Below are 26,511 nucleotides of genomic sequence, written 5' to 3'. Positions count from 1 at the left end.
AACGTGTATATACATTTTCTAGATATGGTATGTGGAGCCACTGTTGCAAACTGTGTCAAGTGCTTTTCTCAGACTGTTCTCCAGATACAGTATTTGTGCAGAGTGATGCTTTTCACAGTTGGTAGCACTGGTGGGGTCTCCGAATTGGAGCACCCACAGCACAGGCATAATGAAGTTTGAGGTTTCTGCATGTGGTTGCTATCAACCTCTCTGAAGCAGTAATCCGGGGTAGACAAAAGGACAGGTCTGACCTAGAAATGTCTTCACATTTCACAACAGATTCCCAGTCCCAACCCTGACTCATACCATCAACCAAATGACGGTGCTCAGGAAGAACTGATAAGCATCTTCTTGCTAACCAAAGCCCTGGTGAAATTTTTAAAGGTAGCTCCATCTCCATCCTCCTCACTTCAGTATCTGGATTGCCACTCTCCAGACACAGAAATTCAGGCGATACACTTCCATTGTTTGGGAATGCTGTCCTCATCCTCCACTTTGTGCCTTGCCAAACTGGTTTTTATTAGTCATTGTTGCAGCTTGCTCCTCGTCGCAGTCCCACCCCGGGGCGCGTGCAAAACATTCAGCTTTAGGAACAATACAGGCGCCATGCCTAATATTCATCAGTGAGATCCAGTGGGGTCTGGCTGCAGCGACGCACAGCCTCCAGGCAGCAGCCAAGGTTAGTGCCCTTGCATTTCTAGTGCTTGCTTACAGCAGTTTTAATATCTTAGAGTTTCTTGTTGCTCAAATCGGTGTCATTTCTATGATTTATATAGGTTTCCCTTGTCTATATTGCTTGATTTTGCTCGTAATATGATCGTGCCACTCGTAATCTTTTATGTATGCCCATTTAAAGTTGGTGCTATATAAAAATGCACAAATTCTACTTGCCACAGCTGTAGGGGGCAGTGGTTGTGTAGGACGGGACAGTGTACATCAGCTGTATCCACGCATATAAATTACTGGACATTTAAGGGAGCACTTGTTGTAGGTTTAGTGACCTTTCTAATTCGGTGCGATATTTCACTGAGCTGTTCAAAGCTGCAGCAGACATCACAAAATAATTCTACTATGTCTGTTGTTGGTGGTTAGAGGTTTCGGACTGGAGAAACAGGACTGTGTTTTTTTTCTCTGCACTGGAAGCCCCTTTATATCTAGTGCTTCACAGACCTTGCATATGTGTGCATTAATTGCTTATCCAATAAAATACTATTTATGTATGGACAACATATTTTCAAAAGGGACACTTTTTTTTTTTTTTTTTTTTTTTTTTTTTTTGTCCTCATTTTGCGATATATATGCTTAAGGTTTTACTCGGGAGCCCGTTCCATCCAAAACATTTTTTACCTTCACGACCCCATATTTGTCTATCTGAGGAGGGGTGTTTCTCACATCCGTTGTTTTTTTTTGGATTTGTGGGCTCCTGTAACCTTTGCCATAGTCAATAATTCTGGTATCTTGGGGGTGAGCTAGCCTTCCTGGCTACTCGACGGGAATAAATCCAGTCTGAATTATTGTCTCCGCTTTAATCATAGGACTTTGTATTTCGAGACCACATTTACTCATTAAGAGTCCTGTTCCAAATTATAAAAGTTTTCCCAGATTTCCCAAAAATTAAACTTTTTACTTGGTTTCCCTTGTCTATCATTTCTGTTAGTTTTTATTACTGAGTTTAGCCAATCCCCATACCGAGGCGGTGCTGGTTTAATCCAATTTATACAAATTTGACGTCTAGCCAGAAGTATCAATACAAACAGTAGGCTTTCTTGGTTTTTAGTTAACTTAACTAATTCATTATTTAAGTCAATCCCAAAGATAATAAGATTTATACTCACATTTACTTGTTTTCCCAGAACCAATGATATCATCTTACCCACTTCTTTCCAGAAGGTGTCTATCATGGGGCATTCTATAAACATGTGTATATCGTTTGCTCTTTCCAAACCGCATTTTAGGCAAGCTTTGACGGAGGCACCTCTGAATTTAGATAGTTTCTTAGGGGTCCAATATGCCCTATGTATTGTAAAAAGATGGTTTCTCTTCAGTGCGGCTGGTTTTATGTGAGACCAACATTTTTCCAGTGATTTTGTCCAAATGTTATATACATCTACATCTAGAATGTCATTTCTCCATAATGTTTCCGGAATCTGTACATCTTCTTCTCCTGTTGTGATTAGAGCCCAATACCACCTGGATATTTCCTTTTTTATTGGGGAGGATTTCAGCATTTCTTTCTCCATATTTTCATTTCCTTCTTTTTTATCTGTGATCGATTTTGCCCAGCTTGACAGTTGATAATACTTAAATTTGGACACTGTTTCGTTTGTATTCATTGCTAACTGGTTCCATGGGATTATGATGCTTCCTGTCATCAGTTGACCCCATTTCACAATTCCATTTTCCTTTAAAGGGAGGGCCAAGGAGTCTTTTAAACATTCTGGGGTGCCTGGTGAGTCCCAGATAGGGGCATGTGTACTATAGTATGGTATGTTTAAGGTGCTTCTAACCTGATACCATGTTTTTACTGCATTAGTCAATATCTTCAATTTTATTTTCTTGAAGTATTTTGGGTGTCCAAATTTATATAGGAAATGATCGCACCTGTCCGTCATAATTTGCATAAATTCAGGGAAAAACTGGGAGGTCTTAAGAAGTGGTCTCATATTTTTAAATTGGAAAGCCTTACAATATTCGATTAGATCAGGACTTGCTATTCCCCCTTCATGTTTTCGTCTCCTTAGTTTTTTCCAAGATATCCTTGCTCCTTTCAATGACCAAATAAAACTTGTGATTTTCCTGTGTATCTTCTTCAAGGCATCTCTCTTGAAACTTAGTGGGATTGTATTAAATAGATAAGTGAATTTGGGCACAATAGACATTTTAACTATATTTGATCTCCCCAGGAAACTGAGAGGTAGCCCATCCCATACTTTGAGTAGTTTCGTGGTTTCAATGGCGATTCTATTCAGATTTATCTCTGGTATTTTTTCAATGTCTTTCACCAGTGTGATTCCTAGGTATTTTATTTTCTCTTTTGTGTATGGGTTGTTGACGTTAGTGTTCCAGCTCATTGCCTCGGTTTTTTCTTGGTTTGTAAGATAACCTGATACTTTTCCGAATTTGATTATTGTAGACTCTATTGCGTCCGAAGAACTATTATAGTCATTTGTGAAAATCATTAGGTCATCGGCATATAATGCCACTTTTTTCGACCAATCCTGATGCTGGAATGGGGTTATTGTGGCATGGTTTCTTAATGAGATTGCGAGGGCTTCAATATACAGGTTAAAAAGCAGGGGCGACAGTGGGCATCCTTGCCTTGTCCCTCTTTGTATATCAATGTTGTTTGTGAGATTCCCGTTGACTAATATTTTAGCCCTTGGTTTGGTGTATATCTCTGCCACCATGTTGCCGAAGTGCTCACCTAGGTTGTATTTATCGATGACTTTGTTAAGGAATAACCAGTTTACTCTGTCAAACGCTTTGGCAGCGTCGAAAGTGATTATGGTTAATGGTATTTTTTCTGCGATGGCTATATCTATTGCGGCAAAGAGTTCATGAGTGATTTCTTGTATTTGCCTACCCTTTATGAAGCCTTTTTGGTCAGGATTTATCAGTTTTGTCATTATCACTGCCAATCTTTTCGCCATGACCTGCATATAAATTTTGTAATCACAATTAAGCAGTGAGATGGGTCTGTATGACTCACATATTGCTGGATTTTTTCCTGGCTTTAAAATTATGCTAATTGTTGCGTCATTCCAGGAATCTGGGATTTTATCTCCTTTTTTATACGTTAGATTTAGTAATTCTGTTAATGGTGACGTCAGAGAGTCTCTTAGAATCTGGTAAAACTCATTTGGTAAGGTATCCGGGCCAGCTGCTTTACCTTTTACCAAAAAGAAGAAGGGAGGCTCCCTCAGGGTGGGTAACAGGGAACCCCACAAAAAAAAACACAAATATTTTCTTTAAAAAATGCACGGGTGGGGAGCAAAATAGGGAAAAAAATTGAAAAAAAGTCCTCTGCGATAACAGTAAAAGTAATTATCGGGACCCATAGAACACGGAAAAAAATAAGATACCCATAACAGGAATGGCGACAAAATATAAACATTTTAAGGTACTCTCTTGGAATGTCAATGGCCTAAGGACACCTAGCAGAAGGAGAAGGATTCTTGAATATCTAAAGGAAGTAGACTGCGAGATAATCATCCTACAAGAGACGCACCTCCTAAGTGAGGAATGGGAACAAATAATGAAGAATCTTAGATGGGTTGACAACTATGTTTGCACAAACCAAGAATGCAATACCAAAGGAATAATAATAATCCTTAAAAAAATACTTAAAGCCAAAATTGAACACAAGTCAGTTGATAACAAGGGTAGATGGGCTTTTATTAAAGTAAGAATATATGAAAATACATATACCGTGGCAGGATATTATGGCCCAAATATAGATGACCCAATCCCCCTACAAAAACTGTACACAGAATTACTATCAACAACAGCCCCGATAATATTAGGTGGGGATTACAATATCCTAATAGATCCAAGTCGAGATAGACATCCCCCAGGGAAACACTCAAATCTCCCAAAAATGAGAGAATGGCTAGGTAATTATAAAAATGACCTGGGCTTGCTTGATATGTGGAGAGAGAAAGGGGATAAAAAATATCCCTACACTTTTCATAACAAAAAACTTGGTCATAGATCACGAATCGACTACTTCTTAATAAATGGTACAATACGAGACAATGTCAAGAACATAGAACATTTACCAGAACATATATCCGATCATTCGGCAGTGAAACTAACCATGCAAATAACGAAAAATAATGTACAACCAAGATGGACGGTAGACCGCACAATATTATTAGATCCACAGGCAGTAGAAGAATTAAAGAAAACAACAGCTGACTTCTTTATTGAAAACCAATCTGACACATCTAAACAAAATATCTGGGACACATATAAAGCGGTTATTAGAGGCAAATTATTAAGTCTGGGCTCACATCGAGCCAGGACTGCAAAAATGGAAATTGGAGGTATGGAAAAGGATATTAAAGATCTTGATCTTAAGATAATGGTGAACGCTTCTCCAGAAATAAAAGAATCGTTAGAGAAACAAAGGCAAGAACTAAAGGAAAGTCTAGTAAATCTCCTGGAAAATAAAGTAAAGTCTCGATGGGAAGCCAGTAAGCTATCTAATCATGAATATGGAGAAGGATGCGGAAAACTGTTGGCCTGGAAGACGAAAAAAGAGCAAACTAGAAACAAAATAATCTGCATTCAACGAAATAATATAAACGAAAATGAGGACTCCATAATAATGCAGGAATTTGCGAGCTTCTTCTCTAAATTATATAAAGAAGATGTAAATCCTTCAGAGGAACAGATTCACAAATACCTAGAACATATATCCTTCCCACAACTAACCGAAATAGAAAAAGAAGAGCTAAATAAAGATATCACAATAGAAGAGGTTAGAACCATTATAAAAGGGACACTTTTGCATTACATTTGTTTAAGGTGTGTCTAATGCAACAAATGTTTTTAAGTTTGTAAAGCAGAAGTATCAATTGCTGATCAGAGATAGAGTATTTTTGGTATTTACACAAGTTTGAGCTATCTGTATTGTAAATGCCAATGCTTTTTATTTGTTTCTTTTTTAAAAACATGGATAAAAGGCTTTGCCATTTTCAAAGCCAGAGTTTAAGCTATTGGCATTGTAAATGACAATGCCATTTATTTATCTGTTTTCAAAACCAACACATGGATGAAGGGTTTGTCATTTACAATGCCAATGGCTCAAACTTTTGCAAATGCGAGACCTATTGCATTGCAAATGCTTGTTATATAAAGGCGGGGTGGGGCTGCCCCATCCAAATCTAGTTGCAAATAGTCTTTCAGAAAGCCCACTAGGCACCAGGGATATGTTTATGGGCATGTCTGGTAGAAGCCCCACAGGCAAGGGTCGGGTTGCCCACCCCTTTTGTTTAAGCACACATTTTGGCTGTCTTTCAGTGATACTTTTAGTCTCATTTGCCCTTAAGCGGTGGCAGAAAACCAATAAAAACCAGGGAAAGTTTGTGTGTGTGTGAACTGGAGTTTAGCTGTCAGTCCGCATGTATTGACCGTTGGCTGGCATTTTGCTGGCGGTGTGTGCAGTCGTGGCCGCTGCAGGAAGGAGCAGTAGGGCGGTGCGGCCGGCTGGGAGGATTCCGAGAGACGACCAAGAGGGAAAGATAATTATTTATTTAATTTTCCCTTGTGATTGTCTTTCGAAATCCCCCCAACCGGCCCCACCGCACTTACCTGCAGCGGCCACGATTGGGTGTGTGTACTTGCACTTGGCTAATGGTGTTTGTGGATTCGCGCTTGATGATGCCGTGTGTAGGTTGGTGCTTGCCTGGTGGTGTTCGTGGAGTGGCGCTTGACTGGCGGTGTGCTTGGACTGGCACTTGGCTGACAGTGTGCATGGATGGTGCTTGACTGGCAGTGTGCAGGAATGGTGCTTGGCTGGCGGAGTGCGTGAGTGGCGCTTGGCTGACGGTGTGCATGAATAGCGCTTGGCTGACTGTGTGCATGGATGGTGCTTGGCTGGCGTGCATGGATGACGCTTGGGTGGTGTGAGTGGATGGCCCTTGGCTGGTGGTCTGCGTGAATGGTGGTGTGCATGAACTGAATCTTAGTTGGCAGTGTGGCTTGCAGGTACCCCACAGTGTTTTCTTCCCCAGAATCCCCTGAAAACCTCAAATTTACTTAAAAAGTCATATTTCCCTCACATTTCTGTGTGGGAAAGTAGTAGGATCACCGCGTAGGCACACGTTTTCTACGACCCAGCGTTCCCCTTGGTCTCTTGAGAAAATTTATACCTGATTTGTGGGGGTGCCCAAAGTAGCGTAAGCCTAAAAATGTATGAACAAATTACCCTTTTTAGATCCGCTTTGGGTCCCCACTCACTCTCTACACGTTTTTTGGCCCTTCCATGCCACAGGCAATTGGCCCATCTACACAAGTAAGGTATAATTTTTATTGGGAGACTGAGGGGAACGCTGAGATTTAGGAAACCTGTGCATTACGGTGATCCCACAACTTTCACACTCGGATATTAGATGAAAATGAGACTTTTTAGCTACATTTGAAGTTTGCAGCAGATTCTGGGAAGGAAAATGTTGGGGGAATCAATGTAAGTCACGCCTCCCTGGACTCCCACGGATGTCTAGTTTTCGGAAATGTCTGGGTTTTTTAGGTTTCCCAAGATGTCTGCAAGCCTGGGACCAGAAAAAAAACATGCCTGCCTATCTATCACAAAACTACCTGTTTTTTTCAAGGGGGTCACCAGTGTTTTTGGTCCCAGGCTCCCCAGTCATCTAGGGAAACCTGCCAAACCCAGACATTTCTGAAAACTAGACACCCGGGGAGTCCAGTGAGATGTGGCTTGCGTGGATCTCCCAACATTTTACTACCCAGAATCCCCTGCAAACCCAAAATGTAGCTAAAAAAATCAAATTTTCCTCATTTTTCTGTGTGGCAAAGTTGTGGGATCACCGGGCCGCCACAAATTTCCTACCACCCAGCGTTCCCCCAGGTTTCCCGATAAAAATGGTACCTCACTTGTGTGGGTAGGCCTAGTGCCCGCGACAGGAAAAAACCCAAAATGTGCTGTGGAGATTTCAAAAATATTGATTGCAAAACTATCTGGTTTTGCAAGGGAGTCACCTGCGTTTTTGATCCTGGGCTCAGCGGCCATCTAAGAAAACCAACCAAACCCAGACATTTCTGAAAACTAGACACCTCGTGGACTGCAGGGAGATGTGGCTTGCTTGGATCTCCCAACATTGTCCTACCCAGATTCCCTTGCAAAGCTCAAATTTAGCTAAAAAAATCTAATTTTCCTCACTTTTCTGTGTGGTAAAGTTGTGAGATCACTGGGCCGCCACAAATTTCCTACCACTCAGCATTTCCCCAGGTCTTTCAATAAAAATGGTACCTCGCTTGTGTGGGTAGGCCTAGTGCCCGTGACAGAAAATGGCCCAAAACGTACTGCGAAGTCTTCAAAATTATCGAAAGCAAAACTACCTGGTTTTGCGAGGGAGTCACCTGCGTTTCTAGTCCCGGGCTCAGCGGCCATCTAGGGAAACCTATGAGACCCAGACATTTCTGAAAACTAGACTCCCAGGCGAGTCCAGGGAGGTGCGACTTGGTAGGATTTCCCAACATTTTCCTACCCAGAATTCCCTTCCAACCTTAAAGTTAGTTTAAAAAATCTAATTTTCATCACATTTCTGTGTGGGGTCACCGCACCAGCACAATTTTCCTACCACCCAGCGTTCCCCTCACTCCAGAGTAAAATTATACCTCACTTGTGTGGTTGTTCAAGAGCCTGCGACTGAGAAGGGCCAAAAAAGTAGAGATTGAGGGGAAATGCACAGCAAGCTTTAAGCGCTAATTTTGTTTTATATACGTTTAGGCTGGCTCTGCATTGGACACCCACCAAGTTAGGTGTCATTTTTATTGGGAGACTGAGGGGAACGCTGGGTGGAGACCACATGTCTTGTCTCTCTGGCTCAGAAGCATTAGAATAATCAGACTCCACATCATCCAACAGGGCCGATGGACCCTTAGCCTTACGTTTGGAGGACAAGGCTTTGAGACCGCAGCATCAATAATGGGCTGTACTTCCAGAGCTGACAGGGATACTGAGGCCCCAGCCAGGATACCACCAGAACGCCTTGCTGATACACCTTGATGATAATCACTCCCCTACTCTGAATCATAGGAATGTGACCTTTTTTCTCTTCCACTACAGGTCTCCAACGCAAATGTTTAACCTGTAGCCTCAAGACCCTAAAAATAAATAGAACCAACACTGCCCTCCTTGGATAGAAAAATTCCCACCAAAACTGACCAACCTGTAACGATGCCATACATATTGCCAAGCCAATCCCAAGACACCTAGAAAGCAATAATCAATAGGAAGCTACCAGCGCAACTTCAATAAACTAGAGAAAACTAGAGAATAAGAAAATGCTGTAAAACCTTTCCCCCTAGCGCTGCATTTGGCCTGATTGCCGCCAGTATCCTCCAGTATTACAGCCTGCAGTCGGTTGCCAAGGAATCTCCGTCTCCCCGGCCGTCAACACATGCCGCCCCAGCCAGCCGGTGGAAAGCACAGCAGACCTTCGGCCAGGGCGAACAAGAAGCGTTAAGGGAGGAGGCTCATGGGCGGCTGCACCTCAGGCAGTCACTTCTTCCCTCACTCACCGTCAGGCGCGCAACACCCATTGGAATCAAAGGGCTTCAGCCCCTCCGTCGTGTGTGTCAGCCCGGCGGAGACGGCTTCCGGGGCACACGCACACAGCTGCACCCGAGTACTTCACAGGTCTTTAAAAGACCATATACTTGCTAACAAGGCTTTGTTGTGTTTTCACCCCTTCTTAGCATCTCCGCTCTGCATATTGCTGGAAGAATCAGCCCCTCCTGACATTTTTTGTAGCTCCCCACCGCAATTTGGCTCCAGTTGCGCCTCTGCTCACATTCTGTCGGCTCTCGCTGTCAGCACAGGAATCGCCTCCCCATTTCAGCCGCACACCTGGTCCTGTGGATCCAGCATGCTGAAACAGGCCTGTGCGGCTCTCAACCTTGCCGGAACCACGTGGCAAGGAAGGAGCCACTTACAAGTCGCTGGAGCATGCTCACCGTGCCTGCCCAAGATTGGTTGTAGCACAAAAAAGGAACAGGAAGTAAGGAGTGGGGAAGGAAATTTTATATATGGGAAATGGTGTGGTCTTGATCAGGAGGAAAGTGAAAACATATTTTTTTTTAAATGAATAATATTGAGAGTGGCATTTACGTTGGCAGTTCTTCTGTAATTTTATTGTGCACCTTTCATAAGGAATGAAGTTAATGTATTTTCTCAAGCCATAATCATTAGTCACTAAACAGAGATGACCAGTTTAGTTGAACACACAGGCAACATGGGGTTTCGTTAGGTTACAGTTAAATTAAATAACCACGCTGGTAAATTCGAAGTGTAGTCAGAACTCCACCTTTATAAAGCCAGAGAACCCTAGATAATGAGTTCTTGACCTGTCCCTAGAAACTTTGCCTCGTGGCATATCAATTCATGTGCTATTTGTAACTGAGCTACTACTACATTTAACGGTGAGTGCTGGGAGATGAGGGGATGCCTTAAAGGCCATTGGTGTGTATATGAATGTAAGACAAGACTGGTGCTTAAAGGAAAGGGAACATATTTCACTCTGTGGGTTAGTCAAAGAAAGCAAAAAGTATGTATTTTTTATTTTTTTACTGATGATGCAACAATTATGTGAGCTCAATTTTTGGTATAGTCATGATGCAACTTGTAGGAATCACATTTCCTCGCCTCTGTATCTTTATAGTAGGTACAGGAGGTGGCCATAAGAAAGGTATTTAGAAATCTTCCCAATTGTTTATCACACACAATCTGTGCTCCTTTCAGGCTGCCATTGATGTGAAAACTACTTTCTAAAAAACTTTTGCAGGCACTGGGATTTTTATAAATCCCAAAAGAGGAACTTTACAAACTCCCTAGGTGAAAGAGCTACATCGCTAAAGTCATTCTAGTTTAGTCAGATCGGCCCGTAGTGTTCAGTCGACGCTCCTTGCTTATTTTTCAACCCTGCTACCCTTTGGAAGTCACGTGACTTGGCAGCTGTTCGTCCTAGATTACAAACAGGACAATAGAGGAAGTTGTTAAGTTCAACAAGTGTGGAGTTATTTTAACTGCCTGCTCTTCACATCCTAATAAATGTGTACCGTGTTTACTGCCAGAAACAAGTGCACAGACTCTACTGACAGCAAACAGATGTACTGCACTCCCTTCAGACCTACCCGTTCATGATTTTTTATTTATGTTTAGATTGCTAGGATCCTCTGTATCACTTCAACTTCCCTGAACATATGACGTGCTAAAAATAAGGTTAACATTGAAGCTGCCATGTGATTCAGATTCAAGAATATGCACTCTTCTAGAGCTAAATTCAGAGTTTTTTTCTTTTTTTCGATGTGTTTTTTAAAGTGAAACAGAAAAATTCTATGGACTCTAAATTCACAACTTTATTTTTGATAAGTAAATATATGTGTTTTGTTGAAAATTGCTCCATAAATGCCCGCCAGGCATACACAAAACCTTACCTAGGAGGCATACATGTTTTTGCTGTTAAGTATTTGTATGCTACGACCGCTCATAATTATGCAGCAATACAGTCAGTCAGTCAAAAATACTTTATTCGGTTCATACCAAAAACCATAAAAGTATACTACTTAATACATCGAAGTCAAGACCACTTTTTAAAAATACAACAGAAACAATTGTGCAAATTTTGAAGGCCATACAGTACAATACAATTACATATGTATATAAAAAACATACATTATAAATATCAGTAAAAAGAGCAATACACACACAGAAGACAGTTTAAAAAAGCAAAGCGCTCGATCATAATTCATGAGTTTACCGCTATGTACAATATATCCAGTTGATTTTCCTCCTGAGTCTCATTGCTATTGTCAAAAAATTTGCTATCTTAAAAATCTCCCAGGTATTAGACAACAGCTGAAGATACAGAAGGGCAGGTTTAACTTGTCTGAAACCCTTATCTTTATCTTTAATAAGGGGTATAATGAACTTTTTACGAATGGGGCACAAATGTTTACAAAAGAATATAAAATGCACAGTGTCTTTAATAGAGAATCCGTCACAAGAACAAATCTCCAATTCCATCTCCTTGGTCCAACCTGGGCGTTCTCTAAGAAGAAGGTGGAATTTGTTCAATCTGAACTTAGTCAGTAAGTATCGATGATTCATATTATTGAAGATTCTCAAGTAGGGTTCTATACCACTGGTGGTTATTAACAGCTGGTGAGCCCTTACTGTTGGTTTGCATAGTTCCTTTTCTTCTCTTGCTAGATATGCTAACTGCTTATGTGTGTCCTTTACCCATATCAAATCCCCCTTTGATAAATTATTTGGGTGGTCTAACAATTCTGGACGACCCAGTTTAGTTGCTAGTTTTTTAACATAGTTCAACCAGGGGATGGTGTTGCCGTACTCGAGGGCTAGGCAATCCCTGAGAATCTCGTGATTCAGCTTTAATTCAGGGTTCAACCATATTGAAATCCATTTCAATAGCGGGGCTAAGGCAATGTGGTCTTCTAAATATTCTACCCCACACTCTTGGTGAACAATGTATCCAGGCGTTGACTGGGGGACGGATAAGATAGATTTCACAAACTTATCCTCTGCCATCTGCAGGGCCTTTACATTTTTTAACCCCCACAAATCAGCTCTGTACATCGCTATTGAGATGCATTTGGCGTTATAGGTTTTCAACACAGCCTGTAGTGGCTTCACCCCCAATTGCGGGCAAAGTAAAGTAAAGTAAAGTCCACATTTGTAAAGCGCACAATCACCCGTAAGGGTCTCTAGGCGCTGGGGGCCGTCGGGAAGATTAAGTGAGCTATTGCTCAGAGTCACATGGTGCTGGGCTAACCTGCCGCCGGAGCCGGGGATCGAACCGTGGTCCCCAGATTCCAGCGTCAGTCGCCCTGGCCGCGGCGCCACACCTCTCCCCAGCCAAAATAGACCTAGCAAAGGCATTCCGTTTGGCAACTAATTGTGGCAACCAGGCGGACTTATCGTCAAAAATGACCCCCAGGTAAGGAAATCTTGTGACCCTAGATAAAACATTCCCTTCACAGTGCATGGTCTTAATTATTTTAGGTTTACTGCCCACAATCATTACATGCGATTTTGAAAAGTTCACACTTAAATCCAGCACTTTCATAAAATTGGCAAATAAATTTAAAAGGCATTGCAACCCCACTGCTGTGCGTGCTATTAAAGCGGCATCATCCGCATAAAGTAATGCCGGAATAGAATGTTTGCCAGGCCTTGGTATGTCTTTGCACGCCTCAGTTAAAACAGTACCCAGGTCGTTAATATAAAGGGTAAAAAGTAGGGGGGCTAAAATTCGCCCTTGCCTGACCCCGTTAGTGATCCCAATCTTGCCTGCACAATTACCCAGGCGATCATATCTAACAGTGGCCGAAAGGTCCCTATGTAAATCCGCGAGAAAATACACAATATTTTTATCAATGCCGAGCTTAAGGAGCAGTCCCCAAAGTTTGGACCTATTCACTCGGTCAAAGGCCGAGGAAAGGTCCATATAGGTCAAATATAGCGTGCCCCTTTTGGCAATGGTGTATTTACCAATTAATAGTTGAAGGTTGAGGCATTGATCGATAGTGCCTCGTCCCTTCCGGAACTCATATTGTAAGCATGAAAGGGTGTCTCCTCCAGCCAAGCTGTTAATTTTCCAAGGACCACTCGCCCTAGGGCTTTCACTGCAGAGTCAATGAGAGAGATAGGGCGATAACAACTGGGATCCCCTCTGTTTCCTTTCTTAAAAATGGGTACGATGACAGATTCAGACCAAGTGTCCGGGGTGCCTGCCATACATGCCCTGTTAAAAACGTTTGTTAAAACTATAGACCAGGTCTTGACGTCTGATTTGAAGAGGTCGGCTGGGACGCCATCGGGACCCGGAGCCTTATTGCTCGTCATCTTCCCGATGGCGTCTGCCACCTCCGTCTCAGTGACCGTTAAAGTATAGGGATCTAAAATAGCGGTAGGTATAGTCACCTCCCCAGAGTTTTCCCCTTCATAGACTGACTTGAAATGAGAGCACCACACCTGTTCCTGAATACCACAATCTAGTTGGTTATTACAAGGGTCATGGAAAAGGGTTTGTTTACAACAGCCCAGAATTTAGCACTATTCCTGAGCACTTCTACGGAGGTTAATTCTTCCCAGGCCGCCTCCCTAATCTCCCGTCTTCTAGTTTCCAGTGCTCTAATATAACTTTTCCTTAGTAAGGCCACAGTAGCCTTATTCACTGGGTTGCATTTCAGGGCAGCCTTTAGCTTTTGATTGGCTGACGAGCAGTTTTGGTCAAACCACCCCAACTCAGCAGGGATCTTAGCTTTCCCTGAGCGACTAAGGTCTGCTGAAACCTGGGTACAAATTATTGAATAAGCCTCTAAAACCTCCTCATTCCCTGCTTCCAAATTCAAACACGTGTCCAGCTCAGATCCTACTTTCGTTATTAAGTTGGTATGGAAGTCTCCCGGTATGACTCTACTCCATCTAATTCTGCGGGCCTGGTCTGTCGGACAGATATCCGATTTGTCCATTCTTTTTTGGACTAACACAGGCTTTATGATCAAGTCCGAAACACTGAGGACCACTGGATTATGATCGCTAAAATGTGACCAAACCGGCGAATATCCAAAAATGTTATCCCCCAGTGCTAAACTGATGAAGATCTAGTCAATAACTGAGTGACTACCATTCCCTTTGAAGGTAGGTATCCCCTCATCCTGCATGGATGGAAGCATCAGACCATTATCTGCTAGGATTGTTTCAAGGAGACTGCCCTGTGCAGAATGCTCAAAATGAGTGTCCCCTTGCTCTACAGGACCTAATAAATCTAATGACAGACATTGGTCTGGACAGCCATGAATATTAAAGTCTCCCATGACTATGATAAAACATTGATTTTTATTGACCTCCTTATATTCAGCCAAAAAAAGATTTAACATGGCCAGGTGATCGGTCGCGGTGACCCTATCGTAAGAGTTATAAAAATTAATGATTAAAATATTTCCCACCGCACTCAAAGAGATTTGTACTGCCAGGCAGTATCGTGACCCAGTATCTATTTGGGCGTGAGTACCGGGAATAGTAGTCGAAATGAGGGTAACCAAGCCACCCTTTGCCCTCCCCATATTAGATTGAACCGCAGGAATGAAATAACTCGAATAGCCATCCAAACTCAAAATATTCCTTGTGTCCCAGGTTTCTTGCAGTCCTATGATATCACCCGTACTAATGAATTCTCTCCATGCTGGGTCGTCTATTTTATTTTTAAGACCCGCGACATTCCAAGTTACCAACTTTATGGATGTGCCCCTAGGTCCTTGAGCCCGGCCAGATGCAAGATGAACATATCTTACCGGTGTGACTGCACTAGGGGCACTGGCTGGGGTGACAGGAGTGATAGTAGCTTCTTGGATCCCTAGTCACTCATTTTCCCCCAGATTGGAAAAAATTTCAAATCTGTTAAAAACTGGGACAGAAAATTCGTGAGGACCTCTCCCTTTAAATGGATCACTGTGCACTGGCCTGATGTTATGTGGGGGATAAAAAAAACCAATGGGAGTATGTTTACATACTCATCTTGAATTCTAACTGACCCAGCCTGCCTCAATATGTCGTCAACTAGCCTGGGGGATCTAAAGCTTATGACGACACAGTCGCCTCCTAAGCTTTTCTTGGACTTACCCACCCACCGCACCCTTCTGATCATCTTGAAGTTGTTATCCAAATGTTCTCTCAAAACTTTTTTATTGGACAGATAATGGAGGGCTTTATTTTTCAGTGAAGTCCAATGTTCATTTTGTCCGCCCTCAATTTTGGGAACATACGCAAGGATTATTGTATGAGGGCATGCCTCTACTGGTAGGTGTAATGACAACTCTCTCTTGGGGGGCTGTCTCTGTGGGCTTAATCTCCCCACTGGACCTCGGGGACCCTGTTTCTCACCCTGAGTGGCTCTAGAGGTTTTTGACACTAACGATGGGATAACAGGTGCTACGCCCTGGGGAGTCACTTGAGGTGCCGGTATCTCTCTATCGCATGCACCACTCCCAGGGGGGAGAACTTGGTGTTCACTACTATTCTTGGCTGGAGCAGTTAAGCTACCTACTGAATCCATATACTTATTCAGGAGTCCACCTAATCTATTAACCTCCGCAGACATCCAATCAAGTTTTGCCACTAGGGGTTTAATGACACCCTTTATCTTTAAGTCAATAATACTGACTAGGTGATTAAGTTGTTCATCATCCAGCTTTACGGTGCCAGCTTCCACAAAAGCATCATCTGCCTTGTCTAGGCTCTTAAGGGGTGTAGCTACTTTTTTCCTGATAGTGCGGGTGCCCCCGCGTTTAGTCTGAGCTTTTCTACATGCTCTAACCGCTCTAGTCGCAGGGGTCGGAGGATGCTGTACTATGGTATCTATAAAATCATCCAACCCAACTTGGGTAGAAGTAGACAACTCTGGTATTTCCCTGTCAGATACATCGAGATTATTGGAATTGCTACAATCATCCTGTGCCAATACGACGGGAGAAGTGTGCATAATGGGGGGTAAAGGGTCGCTACTCAATCCTAACGACTGTCGCCTTTCACTATTTATTTTGTTAACAACCTTAACTACATAGTTGTCCAAGGTGCCAAGCGCAGGTGGGGCAATGTGTTTAGACATGTTTAAAGACTAATCACACAAAAATTTGAAAAAAACAAATTAAGCTCTCATAAATCGCACAATATACACTATGCACCAAACCTCCACCTAGTGGCACATGGCTGTGAAAGAAACACAACAGTTATACGCAAACCAAGTATGTGGGAAAGTCTCACTATATGTAGAGTGGGGGGCTACGCCGATGTCTGTTGGCCAGGGTCTATGGCCCAGCCCGGCCCCGTTCAGCCCCGGACTGCCACAGACTGCCCGCCCTTTGCCCGGGCTTAGCCCGGCGCCACCCGCGCGCGTCCCGTGGGGCGGGAAGAGGTTGTTACCTATAAGGATATGACGATGTGGGGGCGGAGCTTCGATGGCGGTGTTGGCCCCGCAGTCTCCTGGGCCTCAGAGTCCTGCAAAGTCCTTCAAACAGCCCCCAAACGTTGCACCTATCCTCAAAGGGGAAGCATCTCCCCCCTCAAAGGCGAAGCGTCTATGCAGCAATACATTCCACACAAGAGATGGGGTGGACATACTTCAAACTCCTGAGTTTGTCGACATTCACTAACTGCTATCTGACCCATTGCCACCCAGTCGAAGATTTGGAAAGACTGAGTGATGTCCAAAGCAAGTAATCACAGTGGCTTGTCATTTCTTCAGGGCAACCACAATATTAGCGCAATGTTTCTTTTATGTTACTATTCAGGCAGTGCCTGATGGTGAGGTAGAGCAACAAATTGTTGTAGATCTTCCAAAAAAGACTTGAAACATTTAAGGATAACCCCAGGAATGTTTAAATCTGCAAGCTTGGAGGTGGCCGAACGGGCTAGGGCGGTCGATCTTAGATCTGGAGAACCAGGTTCTAGTCTCGGCAATGATGCTCAACATCCTGTGATTCTGGGCAAATCACTTAATCTCCCAGTGCATAACAAAAATGAATGTGTCCTTGTAACTGGTGCTCATGTAAAGCTATCTGATACCCAATATCTTTGGGTCAAGTATAGGATGATCAATGATGTTGAAAGCAGCTGATGAATCCAGCCAAATCAGTGTCCCGACACCACCGCCATTAAATGTTCTACACGTCATCCATCATGCATACAACAACTAATTGTGTGCTGCTACTGTTTTCAAGAAAACTTTGTAATTTGTTGAACACTACTTTATTCACGAGGAGAAGGAAAATTGGCTTGTACTTTTTCATATTCACTGGCTTTGTGTAGGCGTTTTCACAAAAGGTTTAACCACTGCTGTTTTCCAGGGTACCAGCACAATGTCTGACTCAAGGAAACTGTTAAAAAATGTCGCCAAGTTAGCTGAGCAGATGTCATCTGGAGACCAAAGTGGGTTCCATAAGGGACTCAAAGGAGGCCTAGTGAAACTGACTAGAAGAAGGTGCTGGAATGGAATGGAAAGTTATGAGTTCTTGGTTGTAGTGTGAAGCAAAAATTGTAACACAAAGTGGTTGATGGGGTAACTGACGTGGTACCAGTATGAGACGTTTTAGGTAAGCATTGTGGGAGCTGTACATATCTCCAAATCTGATTAGGATCCAGATGGATTTCTGTTAACTTTTGGAAAACAATTCTGACTGTTATCCATAAGCAGGTGTTCCAAGTTTTTAATGGCCTTCATTTCCCATTCAGGCCAGAGAATCGCTTTCCCATCTGTCAGAAGATTCATGTTATGCCATATCGGTGTCTGCAGGGCCCAGTGGCCATTTTGGGGGTTGGTGCTTATATATAACAACAAGTGGAGGAGTGCCCTCGTGGAGGTTGATTACAACCTCAGAGTTATAAGGTGCTTTTCTTGTACCCCGAATAAGGGATAGCCTTTGTCCTTAGAAGACCCCTCACTCACCAACCTAGTTGGTGACATGCTTCATCATCGGGGCCCCACCCAGACAGCCGAATGCCATCTGGGTGTGTTGCGACACCTGACTACAGTGGAGCTGGTTTCCGTAATTTTTATATGTGCAATTAACTTAAAGTGAGTGTGTTTAAAAATTGCCCAATACTACCCACTCATGGATTTTATTCCGGAGTGATTGGACAATGGTTAAAAAACAGTGGGACACCTATTGCCTGATTCGTAGGCAATACTGAATCGTAGGTTCCACGATTTGCGATAGGTAGCACAGCAGCGGCATCCTGCATTTTCGGGTTCCCGCCAGAGACCGTCCAGGCTCTCCGCTGCTGTGCTACCTATCGCAAATCGTGGATTGCACCACGGCAAGTCGGAACCCATGAAGCCCGTAATTCGAGCGCTTTAAGTTTTTTCCAGAATCAAGGAGAAGAACATCTTTTGAACTAATCATAGTTTGTGATTTCTACACTAAGGAATCGAGGGCAGGGTACACCTTAGTGTGTGTACACCACCCAGATTCCCCCACCCTGGTCCTGACGAAAACCTTACAATTACACATAGGTTGAAACATGTAGACCATTTAAACTTTTTCTTCATCTTAGCACACGTATTTATCGACACCAATAGCCTACCTAATCAGGCAATAGGTGTCCCACTGTTTTTTAACCATTGTCCAATCACTCCGGAATAAAATCCATGAGTGGGTAGTATTGGGCAATTTTTAAACACACTCACTTTAAGTTAATTGCACATATAAAAATTACGGAAACCAGCTCCACTGTAGTCAGGTGTCGCAGCACACCCAGATGGCATTCGGCTGTCTGGGTGGGACCCCGATGATGAAGCATGTCACCAACTAGGTTGGTGAGTGAGGGGTCTTCTAAGGACAAAGGCTGTCCCTTATTCGGGGTACAAGAAAAGCACCTTATAACTCTGAGGTTGTAATCAACCTCCACGAGGGCACTCCTCCACTTGTTGTTATATATTCAGTCCAGGGGACCAGGAGTTCCCTCCCCACCCTTGTGGTGGAATTACCCTTTCTCTCCCCTTTGTTGATTAGTAGGTTGGTGCTTATAACCTTGTGTCGATGCTTTAACAGAGGCATCAGTGATCGATTGACTAGGCCGCTTTTGGGAAATGACATTTGTAAAAACTTGTGGGCCTGTGGCACCATCTAAATTGTTCCTCTCCAGGGTTAACAAAGCTAGCGTCTCTAATTCTGGGTAAAAGTAATAGGACAGTTGTGAGAGGTGTTGCACTATGTTTTATTCAACCACAAAGCCTTTATTTTGTACAACACATTTAAGCTTTCACAGCAAATTTGTGCATTGAGTATAGACGTTCTTTTCTGACTTGTTTTTTGGTCTTCAAACCCTCTTCGTATTTTTTTGAGTCTAGGGCGCAAAGCAGGAGTCTTTCTGGGCCTCAAATCAAGGGGCTTGTACTTCTTGCCTTTGTAAAATTTTCGCAGGTTTTCCTTTTGTGTCTTGTTGATGACTGTGAGGACTCTGGAAGTGGATTTTCGGACAACCCGGATCTTGGACAGCTTGGATGCAGCTCCACCAGTCACTTTAGCAACCCGCAGCTGCGACAATTCGACCTTGAGATCATCAAGCTGCTTTAGAAGATCTTCCTTCTTATCACGCAGATCAAGGGCTTTGATTTTTGCCATATTTGCTGCGAACCGCCACCGGAGAGGTGCTATGTAATAGAACTCTATTTTTTTATTGTTGGATGCGACCTGAGGTAGTGGTGGCATGGAGTCTTGACACGTTCTGTCTCAGACTATGGCCATGTCAGAAGAAGGACTTGATTTGGTGGTCTATTTGTCACAGCAGGGAACATGGGTCAGCTATTGGGAGCATACTTCATGAATAATTGAATCTATGTGTCTGATAGAGACTTCTAGCTGCAGATTCCTTCCCTTTAAACATCCCAAATGTCAGGCTGAATCCGGAAACTTTTCCTTGAACAATACCCCTTACGCACGCTGTCGGGTGGCTCCATTCGACTCAACGTGTCGGCGTCGGTTATGACGTCGTAGTCACTTATATAGGCACCACCCAGGCGCGCGAACGTCAGTTTTTTCTTTCCGTGCCAGTTAAGTGCTGATCCGGGAAGAGCTACCCCTCTGTCGCTTTTTGACAGGCCTTTTTTTTTTTTACTTTTTGGCGACTTCTGAATTGTTTTCCATCGTGTGCGAGGATGTCTTTGAGGAAGTCAAGGTTTAAACTGTGCAGTGCTTGTCACTGCCTGATGTCTGTAACCAGCCCCCACCTCATCTGCCTCTGGTGTCTCGAGCGCAACCACGACTCGAAGTCGCGTTCGGATTGTCGAGCTATAGCTCCAAAGGCCTTACAGGTGCGGGCTATGAAGCTCCATGCGGCCCAGCCTGGCACTCAACACCATCCAACGAGAATCTGCCGAGGTCCTGGTCCTGATCAAAGAAGAGGAGGTCGCAAGACCGCTTCCGGAGCCCCAAGTACTCTTCGTCACACTCGGGGAAGAGGCACAAGAAGAAGAAGTCCAAGTGGGCTTCATCTTCACCTCGACTGTCATCTGTTGCCGAACGAGGTAAGGGGCACCGATGCTCTAGGCACGGTTCTGCGGAGCCGGAGCATAGGTCAACTTTGCGCCTCCCTTTCCTGGACCTGGTGCGACCCCCGCTCAGATAAAAGATTTTTACGAGGCAATGCGCCGCTTATTCGAGCGTGCCAACCCCTCTGGTGAGCCCTCTGGCCCATTGGGGTTGGAAGGGGCCCCATCAGATTCTATGTCGTCAGCTCTGGCCGCGGCACTGGTGGGGCCTCAAGGATCCGATCTCAGATCTGGGATGGACAGCACAGGTTGTGCCAACGCGACCTTCTCCAGCATTGGACCTGAAGTCAGAGCCTTCAGGGTTGCCGACGCCCACAGGTGGTTTCAGCCCCATCCTTATCCCCAACGTCATGGAGTCGGAACGGCGTCGGTTGACCCCAATTCCTATGCCGATAGAACCCAAGAGTTCTATGTTGTTGCTTGAACATTTTAATGATGTTTTAGGCTCGGGAGAGGATTGAGAGGGGTCTATAGACCCTTTCGAACACCAGGATGTTTCTACAGAGCAGATAGACTGGTATTGGGGACTTGGGAGGCCAGTGGATTTCGCTGAGATTGACTATGAGGCTGTTGGGTCTTATGGGCACCTGCATCCTGTTTGTAAAGCATGTCTGGTGGCATATGCTGGCTCTGCAGTGGGACCTGAAGTTCCAGTGGGCACAGCATCGGGGAAATCTCACCAACGTGGTCCAGATCTCGGAAGGAACTGAGAGAGATCTGCAGTGATGGATGATGAATCTCGATTGGGTCAACAGCAGGCCCCTCTCTCTTCCTCACCCAGATCTCACAGTCGTGACAGATGCTTCACTTCTGGGATGGTATTTCAACAAACAAAATACCTCTGACACCATAGATCACGATAAACTTTCTGCCACAATAGTCCCTTTTATTGACTCTGGGATTTCGTCCTTATTTTATCTTTTTTCTTCAAAAACTTGTTTTTATTTAAGAATCCCTTCACCTTATACATAACAAAATCTCTTCAGTATTTAAAAAAACCCATGACAATTATATACAACATATACACAATATATGAATAACTAGACAGACTTCTACTTATTTACACATAAATACATTCATGTATTCCTTTATACCATATAGTGTTTCATTTGCTTCATACACTGGAATTAATTTTTCACTTATGTAACCTTTTTAGTGGTTTGGTGGATTCACACACTGGGGTAATATCAACACTTTATGAGTTCCTAGTTCTCTTTGTGTCCTACTTTTAGGTGGAGTGCTGGAACTGCATGCCACTTGGTTCTCTGCACTGTCTATTAATAAGGTCCTACAAAGGGTCAGAGACTATTTTACAGCTTTTGTAGATAAGCCAGACTACTCCAGCTCTACTGGCTGAATGAAACAGAGTCTTTTATTGTCCTGGTTTGCTCTGAGCCGCTATGTGAGCCGACGTGCTTCGATCTTATAAACGTGGGACCAACACACTTTATTTAGAAGAAGGTCTTCCTCAGGGCTGGTTTTGATTATGTTGGACATATTTAACCTGTATAAAATGATAATATGACTACTTTTAGTGTGTGCTCATAATCGTTATGATCATGAATATTCATGTTTTTTAGTGCCTTACGTACCGTCTTCTATTGCAGTGGGAGGTTGCAGTGGCTTTCTACCTGTTTGAATAAAATTAAGATAACATCTCAACTATGTGTCATCTTTCTGTATTCAGTCCGAGCTCTAAAGGTAACTGGCTGTGCACCTACCGGGTCTCTTGTAATTGGGGAGGCAAATGATCTTAATTTGCCATGCCTGGAGTTCTGGTTGCTTGGTGGATGTTACTGATGCTAGTGGGATAAAAGAGCACAGCATTCCCTCGAACGGAAACTAGTGTTTCTTGACTTAAGTATGACAGTCAGAGTGAATGGTGTGAAGTTATTCAAACTTATTAGATGCATGCGGAAAGGTGAAAGGTGTTCTCTTGCTAGAGAAATAAAACAGTGGCCATGCTTTTCGTGGTGCTCAAAAACTATATTGGGGGTTCCCCCGTACTAGCAGGTGTTTGTTTTACACCTTTGTAGGCTTTAGGTGCAAGAGTTTACCGAAACATGCTTCCAGGCATTCACGGGCTAGATACCTTTTATTTGAAGTTCTTCGGTAAGTTACGGGATTCTGGTTCTCGCGTCTATCTGTAAATCACGAACGCTAAGAATGGATTGGAGTTCGGGTTGAATTATTTCCTGTCCGCGACTGCCTTGCGGGTGCCGTCCGTACGTGGCGCGACGTCATCAGGCCGATACTTCCTGGTTTCTTATGTCACATGACTTTAGTCTAGCGCATGTGTATTACTCCTTGTATCCTTGTAGTTCGTTGTTACAAGGCCGGTCCTTCCTTCTAATGCGCAGAGACCTTGCTACCTGACCGATGCCCGGTGGAGCTACCCCGATAGCTATAGGGAAGATGGGCTGTGGATTCCCTCCTCGGCCGTCACCTACCCTGCCGCACATTGGGCAGACCTTCCTTCGTCTCTCCTGCCGTTATCTCCCTCCTTCCCCCTATCCGCCCTGTTTATCCTTCCTCCATACTTCTTAAATGTGTTTTCTTATAACCGATGTCAACTGTAACTGTTTTTAACTGTGTAATATTGTGTTTCCTAATGTAAAGAGCTCTGATATCCAAGGGTCTAGCCAGCGCTATATAAAACTCATTAAATAAAATTTGTATTTTTGAATATTGCATATGCAAATCGCTCCTCTTTGTTTATTATCGTGGCGATGTATGCATGATTTATACCTTTAGCTGATCCATTTTGGATTAGATTTTCGGAAGCCTCCATGATTAAAGACAAACGGTGGAATTAAGGGGAAAAAAATCATTTATCCGCAGTTTGTAAGTTCAGACATTTCGTTAAGGCCATTTTCAGTCGTACCCAAGAACATGATGGTTTTAGCTTCTAATTTAGATAGGAGATTCTCAATGTTACAGCCAGTTACATGTCTCAACACTGTCCATTTTATTTCATTGGGGCCATGCCCCTTTTCGATGCAGTGAGAAACCATGGGAGCATTGGGCGTCTTGCATTTGAAGCGAGACCGATGTTGGGTGATCCGTTTTTTTATTGGCTGGCTGGTTTTGCCAATATATATGCTTTCGCACAAGGGCAGATAACACAGTAAACAACAGTATGGGTGTTGCAATTTGTGAATTCCTCATGTTTTATATACTTATTCCCATAAGTGAACTTTGTCTTGTCTATTGTGCTGTCACATGACACACAATTTACGCATTTCTTGTGCCCTTTAATCGGTGGTAAGGACAACATCGTTTGTAAGGAAATTTCCTGGTTTTTTTACTGTCGTGTTTGCGTGCACAAGCTTGTCTTTAATACTGTTGTTCTTCTTGAGTGCGAAGATAGGAACCTGCCTAAATGGTTCAAGGCTTTTCACTGTATTCCAGTTTTTCCTAACGATTTTTTGCACTTCATTGGTTATACCTGAAAAGGTTGTAACGCAAACCAAAGGAATATTCTCTGTCTTGTTTCTTGATGTGAGGCAAGAATCACGTGGTGTGTACCATACCCTTTTCATAGCTTTTTTGAGCAGCTTTTTTGGGATAATTACTTTCTAGTAGTTTATTAGTAGGGCTGCAGTGTTGTCAAAATAATCTTCCTTTCAGGTGCAACTACGCCGTTTTCTGCGGAACTGGCTCAGTGGTAGGGTCTCCCCTAAATTGCGCAGATGGAAACGTGCAAAGTTAAGGAATGTGTTCCTGTCAGTCTTCTTTGTATATAGGGTGGTGTATAAGTGCCCTTGGTCATGTCTGATCATAAGATCCAGGAAATTTATCTCCAGTTTGCTGGTGTTGAGGGTAAACTGGATGTTCGGATTCCGGTTATTCAACTAGGTTACAAACACTTTGAGTTGTTCATCTTTTCCTCTCCGAAGCATGAAAACATTGCAATAGAATGATGAGGCCACATTTTAATGTGACCATCGTACGGGTTTTTGTTATATACTCACTTGTCTTAAAATAATGCCATAAACATTATGGCCATTTCTGGGGCGAAAGAACACCCCATCGCGGTCCCCTTTACCTGTAAGAATTGGAAGTCATTGAAGGTAACAAAGTTATATTTTAAGTATATCTCGGCCAGTTGAAGGAGAACATCAGTGGGCACATTATGTGGCTAGGCACGTTTCTCCAGGAAAACTTGGAGGTCTTTCAGTCCTGCTTCTTGGAGAATATTGGAGTAAAGACTCACAATATCGAGTGTTACTAGTATTTCATGTTCTTGCTCGAAGGGTTGGGCACTTCTGGGATGGGGCGGCCATCTAGGAGAGGTGGTCTCTGGCTCCATATCAATTTATTGGAGCTTCGAGCGATTCGTTTGGCATTGAAGGCATTTCTTCTCACTGTCAAGGGAAGTTTGTGCAGGTGTTTACGGACAAAAACACCACCTTCTGGGGCTGCAACATGCAGGACAGGGTGGAGTCGTGGACCCTTTGTTGAGAGGCCCTGCATCTCTGGACATGGCTGGAACAGCAGGGAATAACCCTGGTGGTTCAACACCTGGCAGGTTCTCTGAATGCTAGGGCGGACAAACTCGGCCGTCGATGCCTAGCGGATCACAAATGGCGTCTCCATTTGGAGGTGGTGCATGGTCTCTCTCAGAAGTGGGAGGATCCTTGGCCAGATCTGTTCCCCTCCGAAGAGAACACACAGTGTCAACAATACTGCGCCTTGAAGTTTCCAAGGCGGCTATCGCTTGGCGATGCCTTTCGTCGCAAGTAGAGCTCAGGCGTGCTGTACACCTTTCCGCCAATACCACTCCTGCCTAAGGTTCTGAAGTGGGTCAGGAACGACCGGGCCCAAGTCATTGTGGCTCCGGACTGGGCGAGGAGAGTCTAGTATCCAGAGCTTCTGAAAATGAGCATCAATTCTCCGATCAGGTTGCCCCTTCTGGCGGATCTTCTGTTGCAGCAGCAGGGAAGGGTCCTCCACCCGAACCTGTCAACTCTTCGCCTCCATGCGTGGAGTTTGAGCTTCGGCAGATGATGGCTTTTGACCTTCCTACTGAAGTATGCAATGTTATTTTGGCGGCCAGGCGGCCCTCCGCTAAGACGGTATATGCCTGCCATTGGTAGAAGTTTGTATTTTACTGTACAGAAAGGTTGATTGACCCTGTTTCTGCTTTTCTTTCCACAGTTTGTCTATTCATTCTGAGCCTTGCCCAGCAGGGCTCTGCTTTGGGCACTCTTAAGGGTTATCTTTCTGCTCTATCCGCTTTTTGGCGGCTGACAGACCAACCCTCTCTCTTTAGGTCTCTCATTGTAAATAGGCTTTTGAAGGGGTTGGCTCACTTGTTTCTGCCCATACCTCTTGTTATGCCGCAGTGGGACATTCGGTCCTCACTTTTCTTATTTGCGGTCCTTTCGAGCCTCTGAACAGTTGTCCCCTCCGGCTGCTTACGCGAGTCGGTTGCAGGCACTACCTTGTACGCCTCCCTACATGATGTCTTTTTCAGATAAAGTGGTGCTTCGCACCCGTTCTTCATTATTGTCGAAGGTGGTTACCCATTCCATCTGGATCAGTCTATCTCGTTGCCCACCTTCTTTGCTCACCAGCATCCCACTAGAAGAGAAGCATCTCCACCATCTGGACCCAAAAAGAGCATTGTCTTTCTACCTTGACTACACAAAAGAGTTCTGGGTGGACAACCAACTCTTTGTGGGGTGCATGG

General features: G+C 43.8%; 1 protein-coding gene and 1 pseudogene across 2 annotated transcripts in view; one reads left to right on the top strand and one right to left on the bottom strand.

Annotated features, from left to right (window-relative positions):
- The window catches only part of SLC45A4 (solute carrier family 45 member 4), a 344,296-nt gene that overhangs the window by 72,171 nt on the left and 245,614 nt on the right, over positions 1–26,511 (top strand). The window lies entirely within an intron of this gene.
- On the bottom strand, positions 19,504–19,890 carry LOC144827104 (large ribosomal subunit protein uL29 pseudogene; annotated as a pseudogene).

This window comes from Lissotriton helveticus, chromosome 4_1, assembly GCF_964261635.1.
Source record: "Lissotriton helveticus chromosome 4_1, aLisHel1.1, whole genome shotgun sequence".
Taxonomy (NCBI): domain Eukaryota; kingdom Metazoa; phylum Chordata; class Amphibia; order Caudata; family Salamandridae; genus Lissotriton; species Lissotriton helveticus.
This window is presented reverse-complemented; position numbering and strand designations above follow the sequence as displayed.